This window comes from Macaca mulatta, chromosome 15 (assembly GCF_049350105.2).
Source record: "Macaca mulatta isolate MMU2019108-1 chromosome 15, T2T-MMU8v2.0, whole genome shotgun sequence".
Taxonomy (NCBI): domain Eukaryota; kingdom Metazoa; phylum Chordata; class Mammalia; order Primates; family Cercopithecidae; genus Macaca; species Macaca mulatta.
In genome coordinates this window covers 21,126,685-21,145,637 of record NC_133420.1, presented here as the reverse complement: position 1 = coordinate 21,145,637, position 18,953 = coordinate 21,126,685, and the positions used below count along the sequence as shown (strand labels likewise).

Sequence of the window (18,953 nt, the reverse complement as noted above, 5' to 3'; positions counted from 1 at the left end):
AGCTGCTGTGATTCAGAAGTTCAAGTCTGAGTCAGATTACCGGAGGCAGGGAGGACATCGGGTTGAGGTCTGAAGGCCACTGGGGATGCTGGAGCTTCCACATTGAGACTGAAGGGCAGAAGTGATGAGCGAGAGGGTCAACCCAGACAAGGCAGAGGGAGGCATGATGTGAAGTGAGGCTGGGGGACATCAGTCCCAGGTCGTGGGGGATCCCCAAGGGCAGGCTGAGGCATCTGGCCAGGCAGCAGATAGGTGGAAGGCGGATGAGCTTCAGATGCAGACCAACCTGGATTTGCATCCCACTCGCCAGCTGTGTGACCCTGAACGGTGTCCCCACCTCGCCATTCCCTCATCCCTGACACCGGGAGGGCAGTGGTCCCTGCCCCACGGGAACAAACACACGAAAGGCATTCAGCGAAGGATCCAGCGAGCAGAGGACCTCGATAAATGTTAGTGAATAAGAATAATAAATACTGAGGGGCTATTGAAGGGTTTTTGAAGCCGGGAAGTGACAAGGTCAAATCTGTATTTTAGAAAGACCCCGCTGGAGGAGGAGGTAGCCTTGGGGAGAAACTAAAAGGTCGTGCCCTTCTTGAGGTATTTCTCTGAAGTCTGTGGGAAGTTTGTAGTGTCAGGTTAAGGATTTTATTGGTTCCATGTTTGGGTTTTGATTCGGCCGTTTCCTTGGGTCCTCCTGCATAGACACTGGTCTCACTGGCGTGTTCATCATTGACCTGGCAAGTCCAGCTTAGTGAGTTGGATGCAGTGGGGCTTCGAGGTATATTTCAGACATGAAATAAACTGATGGGAAAAGCAAATCCAGAAAAATCAATAAAAAACATGGAGGGTGGATTTTGGGGGAGGACTGGGACCAGGGCTGGCAGGGCTCAGAGTGAGGGGCAGTAGGCCTCCAAGGAGGGCTGGGGTGATTCTTTGCCCCGGGGATGTTCCTCAGGGGCAGCCAGCAGCAGTGATTCAGACACGACCGGCCCTCCTCTCCCATCCCTCACGGATTCAGCAGAAAAAGCTTCCACTCAGAAAGGCACTGATGGATCTTATTGGAGACTCCTGGGGCCCACGATGAGCCCAAGGGCTTGGGACTGGGTGAAATAGAAGAATGGCAGTAATAACAATAACATCAGCAACAGTAATAATAATATTAGCAACAGTAATAATAATAACATTAGCACTGGTTATCGTTCAGTTCTTACTGTATGCCAGCCCTGTGATGAAACAAATACTATTAATAGCCCCGTTTCACAGAGGAGTCTGTGGCTCAGAGAATTACACTGTTTGCCCAAGGCCTCAGCTTAGGTTAGAGCCTCTGTCTTGGAAGAGCCGCCTATGCTCTGGTCCATCCTGCTCCAGGAACCCTGGCCCATTTGGAGCTCTGGGCAGCACTTTCTCCATGAAGCCTCAGGGAGAGTGCATTACTCTGCTTGTAACTCAGGCACAAAGTAGGAAGACCCCCAGGAGCAGGTAGCCTCCCCTTCCAGCTCTCTGCTAACCTGCTGTGTGACCCTGGGCAAGTGGCTTCCCTTCTCTGAACCTTGGCTGCCTCTTTTTCAGGCAAGTATGGCACAGCATCTAGTCCCCAGGACTGTCTTGTAGATTCCACTGGCTTCTGTCTGTCTTCGGCCTAGCACGTAGTAGGCACTCCACGGAGGCCAAAGCCCGCTTCCCAGGGCTTCCCTGTCCGGGCCGATTATCTCCATGGAATCCACACTGTGAAAATAAACATGAACTCAAGTGGCCCCGGTCTCCGTGGCAGCCAAGGGGAAGCTCGGTCCCCAGCCCATGTCTGTTCTAGGCAAGAACAAAAGTTTCCCTGTGAAGTTGCCCCCACCCCTGCTTCCCTTCTGGAACCAGCTGGGATGGGGGTGGGGGACGGAGGGGGCTGGGCCTGGAGCGTGGTGAGCTCAGCTGCCTGTCAAAACCCAGCCCCAGACCAACACCGCCCTGCTGAGGCAGGTGGAGGGCTCCAGGCTCAGGAGCCTTGGGGGCAGGAAGCTGGGCCTGGGGGCAGCATTTTCAGGCTCTCGGGTGGCACTAGGGATGGAGGATGCATGGATTAAAGGCCAGGGATGCGGAGAGGGGTTATCCTTGCACAAAGTACCACAGGGCGCATTCATCCATCTCACACCCCTTTGCCCACCAGCCTCCCCGTGCAAAGTCTGACAGATCCCAGATTTGGGGAGCTGGCGGGAAGTGAGCTGGCCCTGGAGGACATGGCAGAACCAGCACGAAACTTGGCATATCAGGGAGGAATGGGTTCAAACTCCAGCTCCGTCATTATTTGCTGGGGCCTTGGACAGGTCGGGGCCCCCTGAGTCTCCATTTCTGCATCTGTCAGGGAATGGACGATCTGGTCAAGGACTGGGCAGCCTACTGGGGTCAAACGTGAGGCACAACAACAGGGGGCTCAGATACGTGCCAGCCTAGGAGGACAAGAGAGCTGGGTGACAAGGCAGGGTTCTGAGGAGGAGCAGAAAGCCCCTGAGAAAGGATCTACCCCAGGAGAACAGAGCCAGCAACAGCGAGTTGGGCTCAGCCCAGGCTGGGGAGCTGAGGGCAGTGTGGACACAAGGTGGTGCTCTGGGGGACAGATGGCAGTCTTGACAGCAGTGTGGACACAGGTCTCCTGACAGTGTGGAGAGAAGAGGGGCTGTGCAGAAGGAAGCCCCGTTTCTCTAAACTCTAGCCCTTCGTGTGCCCAAGCCATCTTGCTGTGGGGCCCCTAACCAAGTGTGAGCCAGTGGCCTTGCCGTTTCCTCCAAGGTCATCAGAGCACAGGAAGTCCACAGGGAGGAGCAGCTCCACGTGGACAGCAGGCCAAGTGGAGCCATGTGGATTAGTGGCAGCCATCATGACAGAAGCAGCATCGCTTGTCCCTAAGAGGCCAAGGAGGCTCAGAGGCAGTCAGAAGCTGCGAGTTCTGGCATGACCAGTGGTCGTGGTGGTGAACTTTGTCTGGCAGTGCAATGGCAGCATGGATGAGGGAGGAAAGAGGGGGTGTAACCAGAACTTATATGAAAACCTCAATCACACTGTTTAAAAAAACTGAATTAATGATGGTTCATTACCAGAGATAGAAATACGGTTGATTTTTGTATATTGATCCTGTATCTGGCAACCTCACTAAACCTGCCTATTAGTTCTAGTTGCTTTTCTGTAGGTTACGATGGATTTTCTACCTAGATAAGCATGTCATTTGGAAATAAATGCAATTTTACTTTTTCCTTTCAAAATCAAGGGGCAACCAGGACTCATCTATGGGTGCATGTTGTCTTACCACTGGGATCGCCCTGAAACACCTAGAAGAATGAGGCTCTGCAAGGAGCTAGGTCTCCTGAGAGGAGAGGCAGATGTTCAGAGCGAGCCACATCCAGCTTGGTGTCCTCACAGGCTGTTGATGTCAGCGTTCTGGCAATCACAGCCCCTCCTGTGCTGGGTGGTCACACACAATATTCATGACGTCAGAACTGTGAAAGTGTCTGAAGTGGAACAAGATTTAAAGCCCACAGGGCGGGGCTCCCCACTTTCTGGGAAAGACATTTAAATCCTTAATAATGTACTTTATTCAAATATTAAACATTTCAATAAAAATTACAATGTAGGTTTTTCCATCTTTAAAACTTCCAGATTCGGCCCTCCTACCCTTAGAAACTTATCATTAGACAATTATAAAATCTGGCAAGCAGTGGTTCACATCTGTAATCCCAGCACTCTGGGAGACTGAGATTGGAGGATCACTTGAGCTCAGGAGTTCGAGACCAGCCTGGACAACACAGTGAGACCTCATCTCCACAAAAAAAATTTAAAAAATTAAAAATTTTAAAATTACAGAAAAAAATTTAAAAATTACCTGAGCGTAGTGGCATGCACCGGTAGTCCTAGTTACTCAGGAGGCTGAGGCAGGAGGATTGCTTGAGACCAGGAGTTCAAGTTGCAGTCGGCCGCGATCACACCACTGTACTCCAGCCTGGGCAACAGAGTGAGACTGTCTCCAAAAAAAAAAAAAGTATATATATATATATATATATATATATATATTCCACAAAGATATAGATTGATGATGAGAATGCCATCACAAAGTTATTTGTACAAAAATAATTTAGAGATCATCTGAAGAGCCAACAAAAACATGGAATGCTATGCAACCATTATGAATGGCTGTGCTGTGCAGATATATCTTTATAATGTGCTTGATTTATATCCAAGTGAAACAGGCTACAGAACAGTATTACAGAGCAATCCTATTTTGGCACTTATATAAATACACATATATAGGAAAATGTCCGGAATAAAAATATTTCAAAATATTTACCTACCTCTAAAAGGTGAGATTAGGAATAGCCTGGGCCAGGCATGGTGGCTCACACCTGTAATCCCACAACTTTGGGAGACCAAGACATGAAGATTGTTTGAGACCAGCCTGGGCAATATAGTGAGGCCTTGTCTCTACAAAAAATAATAATTAAAAAAAGTCAGACATGATGGTGCGTGCCTGTGGTCTCAGCCACTTGGGAGGCTGAGATGGGAAGATCACTTGAGCCTGGGAGTTCAAGGCTGCAGTGAGCCTCACGCCACTGCACTCTAGCCTGGGTGACAGAGCAAGACCCTGTCTCAAAAAAAAAAAAAAAGCAATGTTTTTCCTGAGTGTCTTTTTGTTTTACCTGTACTTTCTTGTTTTTCTACAGTTAAATTTATAATAACGAATATAAACAACTCCCATTTATTAAGCACTTACTTTGTGCCAAGGGCATTGTGTATCGAGGGCTTTAGATTTATATGTTTCCTTGTCTACTCCTTTTAACTCTAGGAAATACATACTATTGTTTTATTAGCCAGGACTGTTTCAGCTGAAAGTGACAGAATACCCAATTCAAATTGGCTTAAGCAAAGAAAGAAAATTAATCAGCTTGTATCAATAGAAAATCATGATCAGTTTCATGCAGGAGCTCAAAAGTTATGCACATACTGTGGGCTCTCTTGGTTCTACCTCCTCTATTGCAGCTCCATTCTCAGACAACCAGTCCCACTTGGGAGCAAGATGGCTTTCTAGCAGCAGCTCTAACACCCTCAGACCAGCAAGGCCATAGAAAAGAAGTGTTTCAAGCAAAAGCCTGGAGATTCCTCCTATTGGACTAGCTTGAGTCACATGACCACCCACAGACGAATCTCTGCGGTCAGATGCTCGAGTGTTCTGATTGGCTTAAGCCTGGGTCACATGCCCCACTCAGAGCCCAGGATTGAATCACGGTTCAGGGTGGGAGAGAATTGGTTGTCCCAAAGGAAAAGCAAAATCATGGTAATGGATGCTAGATGGGGGAAAATAAAGCCATTCACAATTATGATCTCCAACTTACTGATGAGGAAACTGATAAGCTCAGAGATGGGAAATTGTTCAAAGTCAAATAAATAGCTTGGTGCAGTGGCTCACGTCTGTAATACCAGCACTTTGGGAGGCTGAGGCTGGTGGATCACTTCAGCTCTGGAGTTCGAGACCAGCCTGGGCATTATGACGAGACACTGTCTCTACCAGAAATACAAAAAAACTAGCCGAGCGTGGTGGCACATGCCATCTGTGGTCCCAGCTACTTGGGAGGCTGAGATGGGAGGATGGCTTAAGCCTGGGAAGTCAAGGCTGCAGTGAGCCGTGATCCACTACACTCCAACCTGGGCAACACAGTGAGACTCTGTGTTGCAAAAAAAAAAATTAAGTAAGAGGGCTGGGATTTGAACCCATATTGTCTAACTCCAAAGACCATAAACTTATTTATGACATGATCTTGCCTCCCCTGATTATATATATAGTAATCATCATAATGAATGTAATCATGTCATAAATGAACTTGTTAACAAATAAAATAAAATCATAAGCCTCTGTCTGTGGAATTGTGGTGCGTGGCTGCTTAAGGTGCAGGTGGGGTCAGAGCATGCTTGAGATGCCCATGCCCAGTGCCTCCAGGCAAGATGATGGCAGTCATCCAGGTACTTCATAAGGCCTGGATTATCTTCCCATCAAGACAAGCTGCCAAGAGCAGCCCTGACACCAGCGAATGGCAAGCGCAGCTCAGAAAATAAGAGCAGAAGCTCCAAACACACAAATTGTCATAACAATAGCTGATATTTATGGGTGGCTTATGTGTTAGGCACTGTGCTATTGATTCCTCATGACTCCCTGAAGAGGTGGGTACAGTAGCTGCCCTGAGTTACAGATGAGGAATCTGGAGTCCACAGAGTGAAGTCCCTTGCCAAGGTCACACAACCATCTCAGGTGGAGCAGGACTTAGGTGGAGGTCCCACTCCAGAGCCAGCCCTTAATCACATGCTCTAATGACTGTATGATAGTTCCTCTCTGCAGCCAAGAGGAAATTTTAGTGGTACCTGCAAAGTTCGGAACTGCAGAAAGCAGTTGTGCTGATAATACAACTCATAATATTAAAGGGGCCAAGGAAGACTGATCCCCCCGGCGGATGTCTTCGTCGAATTTCCCTGGCGTTTGCTGGGGAAGGACTGTGTAATTGAGACTGAAGCACAGCGTGCAGCCTCAAAGCCTGCTATTCTTTCCATTGTGATTTCAGCCTTAATCTTGAGTTCATAAGTATTTTATGTGGGGAAGGATGTCATCACTGGCAAAAAATAAATCCAATCTCTAAGTAGACGCTTAGCTTTAATGGGATATTTGCTTAGGAAAATGGTCATGATGCATTGTTACAGATTTTTCTCATTGCAAACAACAGAGCTATGTAGATGGTATGATCCAAATTTTTTTCTTAAAGGATGTTTCTACAGAAAAAAGACCAAAATAAGTCCAGGCACAGTGGCTCACACCTGTAATCTCAGCACTTTGGGAGGCAGAAGTGGGTTGATCACTTAAGGTCAGGAGTTCGAGAACAGCCTGGCTAACATAGTGAAGCCCCATCTCTATTAAAAATACAAAAAATTTGCCAGGCATGGTGGTGTTTCCCTGTAATCCCAGCTACTCAGGAGGCTGAGGCAGGAGAATCGCTTGAACCCGGGAGACAGAGGTTGCAGTGAGCTGAGATTGCACCATTGCACTCCAGCCTGGGTGACAGAGTAAGACTCTGTCTCAAAATAAATAAATAAATATTAAAAAAATAAAAGCCCGGCATGGTGGCTCAAGCCTGTAATCCCAGCACTTTGGGAGGCCAAGGCAGGCGGATCACGAGGTCAGGAGTTTGAGACCAGCCTGTCCAATATGGTGAAACCCTGTCTCTACTAAAAACACAAAAATAGCTGGACGTGGTGGTGGGCGCCTGTAATCCCAGGTACTTGGGAGGCTGAGGCAGGAGAACTGCTTGAACCCGGGAGGCGGAGGTTGTATTGAGCCAGAGATGGCGCCATTACACTCCAACCTGGGTGACAGAGTGAGACTCCAACTCAAAAAAAAAAAAAAAAAAAAGCTAATTCTGAGGGCTGGTATTATGGATTATTTTTATTTTCTCATTTGTGCTTTTCTATGCTTTCCAATTTTTCTATAATAAAGTATATTATATTCATAATTTAAATGTTATTAAAACTTTTTACAAAAGTTTGCTAGTTTCAGAGGCAGCACACTTCAATTAACAACTTCAAGCTTTGTGGGTTTTTTTTTAACTTTATTTATTTACTTATTCATTCAACAAACATCTGCTGATTTTAGCTGTGCTGGGCTCTCGCCCAGAGTGGATCAGATGCAGATTCCTTTGAGGAGCTGCCTCGCAGGAGGTGGGCAGATGGACAGTCCCATACCACAGCTGTCTGCTCAGACATGATGACCCCACTAGATGTGAGCTCCAGGAGGACAGGACCCTCTGTGGGTCATTTCTGTATCCTAGTACCTAGGATGGGGTCTGAAACAGGTGCTGCAGAAATATTTATGAACAAGTAAGTGAAATCAGGGAGACACTTGTTCAAATCTCAGCTCATTGAGCCCCAGTTTCCTCTTCTACAAAAACCAGAGATAATACCTATCCCATTGGGGTTGTTTGAAAGCTCAATTAACAATGCCTTGGCCAGGCACGGTGGCTCACGCCTGAAATCCCAGCACTTTAGGAGGCCGAGGCAGGCAGATCACTTGAGGTCAGCAGTGTGATACCAGCCTGACCAACAGGGTAGAATCCTGTCTCTACCAAAAAATACAAAAATTAGCTGGGTGTGGTGGCACACTCCTGTAATCCCAGCTACTTGGGAGGCTGAGGCACAAGAATCGCTTGAGCCCAGGAGGGGGAGGTGGCAGTGAGCTGAGACTGTGCCACTGCGCTGCAGCCTGGGCAACAGAGAGAAACTCTTTTCTCCAAACAGAACAGAACAGAACAAAACAAAACAAAAGCAATGCCTAGAAATAGTAATAGACCCTTGACAAAAAGCAGAAATAACTTGTTTCAAATTGGGTAGATGATGATGATGTGCAACGTCTGAGGTCAGGCCTTCCTCTGCAAGCATCGGGAGCTTGACTTGAAAAAATGTGGTTTAGGCCGGGCGCGGTGGCTCAAGCCTGTAATCCCAGCATTTTGGGAGGCCGAGACGGGCGGATCATGAGGTCAGGAGATCGAGACCATCCTGGCTAACACGGTGAAACCCCGTCTCTACTAAAAAAATACAAAAAAACTAGCCAGGCGAGGTGGCGGGCGCCTGTAGTCCCAACTACTTGGGAGGCTGAGGCAGGAGAATGGCGTGAACCCGGGTGGCGGAGCTTGCAGTGAGCTGAGATCCGGCCACTGCACTCCAGCCTGGGCGGCAGAGAGAGACTCCGTCTCAAAAAAAAAAAAAAAAAGAAAAAAAGAAAAAATGTGGTTTATAATTTGGGAGAAGACTATGTAGCTTATACTCCCATTTATCTAAGAAAAGTAGAGGCATTAAATTTGAAAATGGAAAGACAAAACAAAAACTTGAAGCAGCAACATTTCTCTAAAGGGAGAGAAGGAAGGAAACAGGGTGGAGGGGGAGACAGACCTTTCATAATATTTCTTGCTTTGTAGACCTGACTTGGAAACCAGGCAAATATTTAATATAATCATTAAATAATGTGAAATGCTTGGAAAAGAAACTTCAAATATCAAAAGCAAAACAAACCCAAAAAGCTAACTTATGGCAAGTTGGTGACATCACCACACAGAGAATTACCCCAGGTCACTAAAACGCAGTCATTTTGACTGTCCCTCCCTAATAAGACATTCCCTAAAGAAAAAGCAAAAATAAAGACATAAACTACAAAAGAAAAAAAATAATAATCATAGTGTTGGGGTGCTGTGGTCTGAATGTGTCACCCCAAAATTTCTATGTTGAAACCTATTAAGAGGTGGGGCCTTTAGGAGGTGATGAGGTCATAAGGACTCTGCCCTCATGAATCAGATTAGTGCCCTTCTGGGGGGAGCTTGTTCGTCCCTTTGCCCTTACACCATGTGAGGACAAAGCTAGAAGGCGCCATCTTTGTTTTTCGCTTTTGTTTTTGTTTTTTTTGAGACAAGACCTCACTCTGTTGCCCAGGCTGGAGTGCAGTGGCGCAATGTCAGTTCACTAGAACCTCCACCTCCCAGGCTCAAGCAATTCTCGTGCCTCAGACTCCTGAGTAGCTGGGATTGCAGGTGCGCACCACCATACTGGGCTAATTTTTGTGTGTGTGTGTGTGTGTGTTTTTTTTTTTTAAACTAGAGATGGGGTTTCACCATGTTGCCCAGGCTGGTCTCAAATTCCTGACCTCAAGTGATCCACCTGCTTCAGCCTCCCAAAGTGCTGGGATTACAGGCATGAGCCAAGGTGCCCAGCTGAAGGTGCCATCTTTGAAGCAGAGAGCAAACTCTCACCAGATACCAAATCTGCTGGGCCTTGATCTTGAACTTCCAGCATCCACAACTGTGAGCAATAAGTTTTTGTTGTTTATAAATTATCCAGTCTAAGGTATTTCGTTACAGCAACCCAGATGGACTAAGACATGATGGTACTGGCATTCTTATCTGAGTGGGTGAAGTTCAAATGAGACTCAACAGATGAGTTTATCTTTCACTGGGAACTGAAAAGAAAGGGCGTTTCTCATGGGAGAAAGAACAGACGAGGCTAAGTAAAAACATGGTAAACCTGAATTTCAATTAGAAATGTCAATATGAACTCATGATTTTTTAAGTACATTAGTAGACTTTATTTTTTTAGCAGTTTTAGGTTTACAGAAAATTTCAGCAGAAAATAGAGAGTTCCCTTCATCTCCCCCACCCCCTCCCAGTTTCCCCTATTGTGAACATCTGTCAGTAATGGCGTGCTCTTTTTTAAAAATCAGACCAGTGACATTGCATAATGGCATACATTTGTTACAACTGATACATCAATAATGAGATGTTGACTAAAGTCCATAGTTTACATTCAAGTTCACTCTTAATTTACATTCTATGGGTTTGAACAAATGTATAATGACATATATCTACTATTATAATATCATACAGAGCAGTTTCACTACTCTAAAGAAATCCCTTGTGTTCCCCCTCTCCAGCCCTCCCTCCCCCAAACACGGGGAATCCATGGATTTTTTTTTTTTTTTTTTTTTTTGAGACGGAGTCTTGCTTTGTTGCCCAGGCTGGAGTGCAGTGGTGTGATCTTGGCTCACTGCAAGTTCCGCCTCCCAGGCTCACGCCATTCTTCTGCCTCAGCCTCCTGAGTAGCTGGAACTACAGGCACCAGCCACCACGCCCGGCTAAATTTTTTGTATTTTTTTAGGAGAGATGGGGTTTCACCATGTTAGCCAGGATGGTCTTAATCTACTGACCTCGTGATCTGCCCTCTTTGGCCTCCCACGGTGCTGGGATTACAGGCGTGAGCCACCGTGCCTGGCCCCATGGATCTTTTACTGTCTTGATAGTGTTGGTTTTTCGTATAGTTGGAATCATCTTTGTAGCCTTTACAGACTGGCTTCTTCCACCTAACATTTAAGGTTCTCCTGTGTCTTTTCATGCCTTGGTAACTCTTCCTTTTTAGTGCTGCATAATATTCCATGGTCTGGCTGTACCACAGTTTGTTTACCCAGTCACCTGTTGAAGGACATCTTGGCTGCTTCCAAGTTTGGGTAAGCATAATTTATGACGCATTTTACCTTTTAAAAAATGTATTTCTGAGGTCTATTCACTCAAAATGCCCAGAAACAATGACCAACCCAATAGTAATAGGCATTGCATAAAACAAGATTGTGCTTTCTAAATAATGTTCCTCACTGAAAGGAACCAGGACTCCTTAGAGAGACGGCTCATTCCAGGTTTGGGGTAGAAAATGTACAAGATGAGTCTGGGGGAACTTGCTGTTCCAGAAAACAAGGAAGCCATCAAAGCCAGCTGGGGTCAAAGACATCAAGAACCAATCCAAAGAGGTTCTCTCTGGCTGAATAGGATCATTTGAGCACCAATAAGAATAAGAATCACAGGGGGCTGAAACACATCAAATAACATTAAGTCCCTATATTCATAATGACACTCTTTTTTTGAGAGAGTTGGCGTGGGTCTTATTCTGTTGCCCAGGCTCAACCTCTGTGCTCAAGTAATCCTCCTACCTCAGCTCCCAAAGTAGCTGGGACTGCAGGCATGCACTCCATGGCTAATTTTTGTATTTTCTGTAGAGACAGGGTCTTGCCATGTTGTCCAGGCTGGTCCCGAACTTCTGGGCTTAAGTGATCCTCCCGACTCAACCTCCCAAAGTGCTGGGATTACAAGTGTAAATCACCAAGCTCGGCCCCATAATGATATTTTTAAAAAAATCAATTTAAAAAAGCCTCTTAGGATGCTAGGAAACAAACTCATTATTTGAAAACCATTAAAGAACTAAGTCTTTCATTGTTTATAGTGTATATACTGGAAGAGAGCATACTGTGCCTTGGGGTAACTAAAGAGCTAACGAGGAGACGCCCTTTTTCAAGTATTCCAGCTAATAAATGAAGAAGGAAGATAGGATTAGAACATCAAATTAGCTGGGTGTGGTGGCACATGCCTGTAGTCCCAGCTACTTGGGAGGCTGAGGTGAGAGGATCACTTGAGCCCAGGAGATTAAGGTTGCAGTGAGCCAAGATCGCACCACTGCATTCCAGCCAAGGCAACAGAACAAAACCCCGTCTCAAAAAAAAAAAAAAAAGCATCATCATTTTGCAATCCTTAATGAAATAATGAATCTAGGCAGTGAATATCCACAACTACAAACTTCACCCAAAAACAGAGATCACAAGACATTAAGGGTCTCCTGACAAAAGGACACAGCACAATACCTCCTATGAAGTATTGCTGCCAAAAATTGAACCTGAATCTGATCAAGCCTCTAGATCTAATTACAGGAAATTCCGAAGACAGAGAAACATGTTAAAGGACCCCACAGGAATACAAGCAGCAGAATCCAGATTGGGAGAAACGCTGCTGGACAAACAATGGGTTTCTTCCACAAATATTAATAAATGGCAAGGGTGGAGAGGTGGAGAGAGAGACAGAGATGTGGGGAGAGAGAAACTATAGATTAGAGACTTAAACTAATCTAGAATTAGTTTCTGGGTATCTAGAAACTATAGATTAGAGACTTAAAACACACAACATGTATGAGACAATCAGGGAAATTGTAGATGCTGACTAGATCAATTCGATGACAATTTCTCTAGGAGTGATAATGGTATTATGGCTATTATTACCTCTTAAAGACTCCCTTATCTTTTAGAAATATATACCAAAATAGTCATGGTTGAAACGTTATGGTGCCTAGGATTTGCTTTTTTTTTTTTTTTTTTGAGACAGAGTCTCGCTCTGTCGCCCAGGCTGGAGTGCAGTGGCCGGATCTCAGCTCACTGCAAGCTCCGCCTCCCGGGTTTGCGCCATTCTCCTGCCTCAGCCTCCCGAGTAGCTGGGACTACAGGCGCCCGCCACCTCGCCCGGCTAGTTTTTTGTATTTTTTTTTTAGTAGAGACGGGGTTTCACCGCATTAGCCAGGATGGTCTCGATCTCCTGACCTAGTGATCCGCCCGTCTCGGCCTCCCAAAGTGCTGGGATTACAGGCTTGAGCCACCGCGCCCGGCCAGGATTTGCTTTAAAATAACCCAATGAGATAAGGGTATCAGGGTGGGAAGTAGAGGAAACAAGACTGGGCTTGAGTTGTCACTCTGAGGCTGAGTAACCAGTGCATTATTCTACTGTTATATATGTTTGAAATATTCCATGATTTAAAAAAAAAAAAAAAAAAAAAAGCTTACCAGAAGTAAACATTTTGGAAAGCTCCTTTTCCAAAACAAAGCCAGAGGCAACCAGGATCTCTTGTGCCTCGGATGTTTTTATGTTGTCATCACTGTGTGTAACATGTGGCCAGAGTGAGTGGCAGCTTTCTTCCCAGTATTCTTTCCTTCCTTCCAAGTGTGTTGGTGAGTTAGTTCCAAGCTGCCTGAGAAAGGGTGAGGAGGAGCCACATGGGATGTGCCTTCATTGGATCAGCCTGCATCCCAGGAAGGACCAGCAACCATGGGGCAGAGGGAACAAGGCTGGGTCTGGGCCCCAGCACTGCAGCTGACTTGGCAGGTTCAAGGTAGGAGCACTGCAAACCCAGCTACCTGGGCAGGCTTCTCTCTGGGGCATGTGTGGTGCTAGGGCACTCACGGCAGGCATAAATCTTATAGATAAAGGCAGAGTCATGTGATGATTAAGAGCTTGCTACTTGGGAGGCTTAGGCGAGAAGATCACTTGAGCCCAGGAATTCAAGGCCAGCCTGGGCAACATAGCAAGACTCCATGTCTATAAACATAAATAAATAAATAGGCTGGGCATAGTGGCTCATGCCTGTAATCCTAGCACTTTGGGAGGCTGAGGCGGACGGATCACCTGAGGTCAGGAGTTCAAGATCAGCCTGGCCAACAAGGTAAAACCCCATCTCTACTAAAAATACAAAATTATCCAGGCATGGTGGTGGGCACCTGTAATCCCAGCTACACGGGAGGCTGAGGCAGGAGAATCGCTTGAACCTGGGAGGCAGAGGTTGTAGTGAGCCAAGATCACACTACTGTACTCCAGCCTAGGTGACAGAGCAAGACTCTGTCTCAAAAATAAACAAACAAACAAACAAACAAGAGCCTGGTCTCTGAGAAACATGGGTTCAAATTCCAGATCTACCCATCAGTACTTGCGTGGCTGGTGGGCACATGCCTTTTACCTGCCTGAGCCTCAATTTCCCCATTTGTAGGTTGGGAACAATATGAGTGTATTAGTCTGTTTTCACACTGCTATAAAGAAATACCTGAGACTTGATCATTTATAAACAAAAGAAGTTTAACTGACTCACAGTTTCTTATGACTGAGAAGGCCTCAGGAAACACAATCATGGTGGAAGGCGAAGGGGAGGCAGGCACCTTCACCACAAGGCGGCAGGAGTGAGAAGAGTGAGGGAGGAACTTCCAAACACTATAAAACCATCAGATCTCCTGAGAACTCACTCACTGTCAGAAGAACAGCATGAGGGAAACTTCCCCCATGATCCAATCACCTCCCTCCCTCGACATATAGGGATTACAGGCCCCTCACTCGACCCATGGGGATTACAACTGGAGATGAGATTTGGGAGAGGACAGAGAGCCAAACCATATCAATGAGAATCTTCCTCATCAGGCTGTTTTGTGGATTCAGTGTAAGAGTATGTGTGAAGCGGTGAGCTCAGTGCCAGGCTGCAGTGATATCCAACATATGGTGGTTATTTCTATTGCTGTTATTGTTACGGTTATTAGAGCCTAGACAGAATATAAAGTAGGGCTTTTCTCCAAAAATTATTCCTTAGATTTGACTGCTTAGAGAGTATGCTGTATTATGGGACACATTCCCAATTACTTCATTTTGACCAATAGAATGCTATTTGGGAAAGATGCATTAGTCTGAAATGGCCTCACTAGATGCTCAATTTGGATGTTAATGGCAGTAACCTGACAAATGGGCTAAAAGAAAGATAAAGTAATTTTGTTGTAGCTTTAGAATTTCTCCAGGGAGTGTGGTCTCGTGCACACAGGGGATGGATATTGTTGCAAACAAGCCTTTTACTGCCCATTGTATAACACAATAAAAAAGGTGTGCAGATTATGAATTTATAACTACCAGAAGAATAAAAGTAACCTAGTAGCCTAATGTTCAGCAAACAGTTATTTTTGGCTTGGGATAATTTTAGCACCCTGTAAGAAGTTGTAACAAACAACTTAGAGAACTGGAGATAGGTGCGCTAGAAAATGATGGACATCTCAAAAAGTGGCCTGGTAATGACAAAGGACACAGATTCAAAAATGCAGATAGAGGCCAGGCAAGGTGAGTCACACCTGTAATCCCAGCGCTTTGGGAGGATGAAGCCATTAGATTGCTTGAGCCCAGAAGTTCAAGACCAGCCTGGGCAACATGACAAAACTCTGTCTCGACTAAAAATACAAAAATTAGCCAGTGTGGTGGCACTCACCTGTAGTCCCAGCTACTCTGGAGACTGAGATGGGATGATTGCTTGAGCCCAGGAGTTCAAGGCTGCAGTGAGGCAAGATCATACCCCTGTACTCAAGCCTGGGAGACAGAGTAAGACCCTGTCCCTCTCTCTCTCTCTCTCTCTCTCTCTCTCTCACACACACACACACACACACACACACACACACAAACACACACACAGAGCAGGTAGAGCACAAGCAACAAATGAAAAAATAAATTGAACTTTGTCAAAATGTAAAATTTCTGTGCATCAAAAGATACAATCAACAAAGTGAAATGGTAACCCATGAAATGGGAGAAAATATTGGCAAACCATATACCTGATAAGGAGTTAATATCCAGAATATATAAAGAACTCCTACAACTCAACCACAAAAAAACCAAACAACCCAATTAAAGAATGGAGAAAGGGGGCTGGGCATGGTGGTTCATGCCTGTAATCGCAGCGCTTTGGGAGGCTGAGGTGGGCAGATCACCTGAGGTCAGGAGTTTGAGACCAGCCTGGCCAACATGGTGAAACCCCATCTCTACTAAAAATACAAAAATTAGCTGGACGTGGTGGTGCACAGTTATAATTCCAGCTACTCCGGAGGCTGAGGCAGGAGAATTCGCCTGAACCTGGGAGGCAGAGGTTGCAGTGAGCTGAGATCATGCCACTGCCCTCCAGTCTGGGTAACAGAGCAGGGCTCCATCTCAAAATAAATAAAGAGTAAAGAATAGGGAAAGGGCTTGGATAGATATCCTTCCAAAGAAGATATACAAATGGCCAATAAGAACATAAAAAAGATGTTCAACTTCACTAATCATTAGGGAAATGCAAATCAAAACCACAATGCAATACCACCTCACACCTACTAGGATGGCTACTATTAAAAAAAACAAAAACAAAAAACAAAAACAAAAACAAAAACAGAATGTGGAGAAATTGGAACCCTGTGCACTATTGAAAGGAATATAAAATGGTGCAACCACTATGGAAAATAGTACAGCAGTTACTTAAAAAACTTAAAAATAGAATTACTATAGGTCTAGCAAACCACTGCTGGGTATATACACAAGATAACTGAAGGCAGGGACTCAAAGAGATATTTGCACACCCATGTTCACTGCAGCATTATTCACAATAATGAAGCAACAGAAGCAACTCAAGGGTCCACTGGCAGATGAATAAACAAAATCTGAGATATATACACATAATAAACTATTCAGCCTTAAAAAGGAGGGAAATTCTGATACATGCTACAACATGGATGACCCTTGAAGACATTATGTTAGGTGGAATAAGCCAGTCACACATGCACAAATATGTACAATTCCACCTCCATGAGGTACCTAAGAGTAGTCAAATGCAGAGACAGAAAAAGCAGAATGGTAGCTGCCAGGGACTAGGGTCAGGGCAGCTGGGAAGTTATTCTTTAATGCATACAGTTTGTTTTACAAAATGAAAAGAGTACTGGAGATAAATGGTGGTGATGGTTGTATAACAACGGGAATGCACTTACTGTCATTGAACAGTACACATACAAATGGTGATGATGGTAAATTTCATGTTATGTATACTTCACCAAAATTAACAAAAAAAATGCAGGTGAAGGGTTTGAAATTAAATTGTTTCAGAAACTACAGGAAAAGGCAATATTCAAGGCCGGGCGCGGTGGCTCACACCTGTAATTCCAGCATTTTGGGAGGTTGAGGCGGGCGGATCACTTGAGACCAGGAGTTTGAGATCAGCCTGGACAACATGGTGAAACCCTGTCTCTACTAAAAATACAAAATATTAGCCAGGCATGGTGGTGGGTGCCTGTAATCCCTGCTACTCTGGAGGCTGAGGCAGAAGAACTGCTTGAACCCAGGAGGCAGAGGTTGCAGTGAGCCGAGATCATGCCGCTGCACTCCTGCCTGGGCGACAGAGTAAGACTGTCTCAAAAAAAAAAAAAGAAAAAAAAAGAAAAGAAAAGAAAAACCAATGTTTATTTATATGATCTTATTTTAAGCCTATTTTTCAGGTTATTGCTATAAACATCCAAAATTACAATAAAAATTGTAATTTTGCAGGTAGTACCAAACTCGTAAATGTAGTTTTTAAGTAGGTATGTGACAGTTTCATTGTCTTGAGTTTGTGAGGGTTTTTAATATACTTAAATTGGCCAAAAAATACTTGGGTTTTTTTGTTTTGTTTTGTTTCCAGAGACAAGGTCTGGCTCTGTTGCCCAGCCTGGAGTGCAGTGGTAACCTCAAACTCCTGGCCTCAAGCGATCCTCCCACTTCAGCCTCTTGAGTAGCTAGGACTATACATACATGCCCCCATGCCTGGCTAACTTTTAAATTTTTGTAGAGATGAGGTCTTTCTATGTTTCCCAGGCTGGTCTCAAACTCCTGGCCTCAAGCTATCCTCCTAGCTCCGTCTTTCAAAGTGCTGGATTACAGACCTGAGCCACTGTGCCCAGTCCTGGGGCGGGTATCTTTTAATTAGGAAAATATAAAGGTATCTCCCATTGCTCTTGGCATGTTTCAGGCATGTATGGAATCATCTCCCATCACCACCAGGCTCTCCCCCAGACACCCCTGGCTCTCTCAGAAAGTCCTGGACTGTTCTGGGCTCCACATAGACACGAGTATCCAGAGCTCAGGGCTCCAAGATTCTCACAAAGCCTTCTTTCCTCTCCAACAGGGCACTTCCTAAACGCAGAGAGTATTTACTGTTTAAAAAGCTTGTATTTTGTTGCCCCCCCACCACACACACACACTTTTGTTTTTTCAGAGACAGGGTCTCTCCATGTTGCCCAGGCTGGCCTCGAACTGCATTCAAAAGATCCTCCCACCTCAGCCTCCTGAGTAGCTGGGACGACAGGCCCAAGTCATCATGCCAGGCTCTGTTGCACCTGTTAATATTCTTTTATTTAAAACTTAAGAGATGGCGGGGTGCAATGACTCAAGCCTGTAATCCCAGACTTTGGGAGGCCGAGGCAGACAGATTACTTGAGGTCAGGAGTTCGAGACCAGCCTGGCCACGATGACAAAACCCCATGTCTACTACGTGGTGGCACATGCCTGCAATCCCAGCTACTCGGGAGGCCCAGGTACAAAAATCACTTGAGCCCAGGAGGCGGAGGTTGCAGTGAGCTGAGATGGCGCCCCTGCACTCCAGCCTGGGCGACAGATGGAGGCTGTCTCTAAATAAATAAATAAATGGGAAGAGCTGCTCAAACAAATGGTAGAAAACATATTTTTTAAAAAGCTCTTGTACCCCCATATCCTGAAAATGCAGGTTTCCTTTTGCAGAGTCCCCTCGGGACTGTCACCTCACAATTGCCCCCACAATGGGTCCCAGTGGGAAGCTGGCCTGTTGCTTTTTGCCTTGAGTCTTTGGCTGATCTACATGGGAAAGGTATATCCCCAACTACAGAACCAGCACAACGTGGACTATGTAATATACAAGGGTACATGTCCCTTCTCTGTCTCATAGATCCCCTTCCACTGCTTTGACACGGAAGGGCAACC

At 45.4% G+C, this 18,953-nt stretch overlaps 1 long non-coding RNA gene across 1 annotated transcript in view; it reads right to left on the bottom strand.

The window, feature by feature from the left end:
* Positions 1-1,138: 1,138 nt before the first annotated feature.
* LOC144335114 (uncharacterized) overlaps positions 1,139-18,953 on the bottom strand; it is a 28,686-nt gene continuing 10,871 nt past the window's right edge. The window contains exons 2-3 of the long non-coding RNA XR_013405561.1: positions 3,866-4,000; positions 1,139-1,725 (exon numbers count right to left, since the gene is read on the bottom strand). This is a non-coding gene — a long non-coding RNA (uncharacterized LOC144335114). The remainder of the gene's footprint in view (positions 1,726-3,865; positions 4,001-18,953) is intronic.